General features: G+C 41.0%; 1 pseudogene; it reads right to left on the bottom strand.

Annotated features, from left to right (window-relative positions):
• Window positions 1–241: 241 nt before the first annotated feature.
• LOC138166114 (ubiquinol-cytochrome c reductase complex assembly factor 2 pseudogene) lies at window positions 242–697 on the bottom strand (annotated as a pseudogene).
• Between the last annotated feature and the right edge of the window lie 768 nt (window positions 698–1,465).

Raw genomic sequence — 1,465 nt, 5'->3', positions numbered from 1 at the left:
AACCAAAGAAAAGTAAAGTTTATTAAATGTTCGCTTTTATTGGACAAAGAGTAAGCCTGTGCTAGGTCATTCTATGGCGCTCTGCCTTTGATTCCTAGAGAATAACCTGGTAAAGGTATAGACACAAAAGGTTGAATGTCATGTGTAAATAACAGCAAAAGCTAGTTTGTCTCAGTTGAAAGGAAATGAAAGGGAATAGTAGAGAATTGAAACCTTGAAGATTTTTTTTTAGCTGGAGGGAGGGAGAATTTTATTCTTGGCAATATACAAGGCTTCACACTTACGTACATGGGGAGGACAAAGATACAGGCTCTTCCTTATGCTTCTCATCCTGACTCTTGGTGGCCAAGTTATCTTGAAGTTTTTTCCATAAGCTTTTATTCAGTTCCTTAAATTCTTCCAAGGTATCTGTAGCTAGTACAACCCTGCATTCTTCCACTGTCAGTCCGCTGAAGCCAGTGTCTCTTGGGCTTGGATATTTGTGTTTGTAATAGTTTGTGTGAAGCCCTGCTAAGCTCTCGTACATCTGGTCACAGGTCTCAGGCTCAGCAATCTGGGTGTTCCCTCCCTCCCGAAAGGCCTGCGCCACCTGCTGCTGCAGGTAAGCGCCCAAGTCTCGGCCCCCTTTGGTCTCGTCCAAAGGCCATTCCTCACAGAGCTTGAGGAACCTCCGGTAACGGCTAGCTGCCATCTTGGGCCCCTCGAAACCTTGAAGATTTTTAGTAGCTAACTGGGAAGTGCTTCAAATGTTGAACAAAGAAGTTTGTATTTGAACCTAAAGGGGAAAAGATCACTAGGGAATGATGATATCATACCTGTGCTTCAAGAATGTGTTTGGGAGTTGTGTAGAGGATGGGGAGGGCAAAGCTTGAACTAGAGAGACTAGGTGATGAAATATAGAGAGAGCTGTGTCTGGGGTTCTGCAGCACTCGAGTTTGAATCTGGCATGATTACAGAAAAGTCACATAAATCTGTGGTTTCCTCGGTTTCTTCAAATGTAGAATGAATTTAATAAGAACATTTACCTGAGATAATATTTACCCTTAGCACGGTGCCATATAATGGCTTATTCCCTTCCTCCTAGTTATGAGTTATTGCAATAGCCCAGGAAAGGGATGTTGAAGACCTGACTAGGGTTCCTTTCTATATTACAGCTCAACAAATAATAGAAAAGATCTGTCATGTACGTCCTAAGCCTTCTCAACCTTCTTGCAGCATTGAGATGAGAAGAAAGGCAGTTCATTTCAATGTTGTTTAATTTGATACTCTTATTGGGGACCATGTCTGCCGTAGCAAAGAAATAGGATGTTTTAATTTTCAATTCCATCTGCCATTATAGAAACAGTCCATTTTTGTTACAAAATGTGCCAGAGTAATATGGCATGTTGAACATCGATGATTCCCTATGAAATTATTTGAAATGTAATGAGTTTGAGAAGAAAGGGACACATTTCCAATAATTTTG

This window comes from Petaurus breviceps, unplaced genomic scaffold (assembly GCF_028583685.1).
Source record: "Petaurus breviceps papuanus isolate PSGF00001 unplaced genomic scaffold, PetGlider_PUasm1.0 220, whole genome shotgun sequence".
NCBI lineage: Eukaryota > Metazoa > Chordata > Mammalia > Diprotodontia > Petauridae > Petaurus > Petaurus breviceps.
This window is presented reverse-complemented; position numbering and strand designations above follow the sequence as displayed.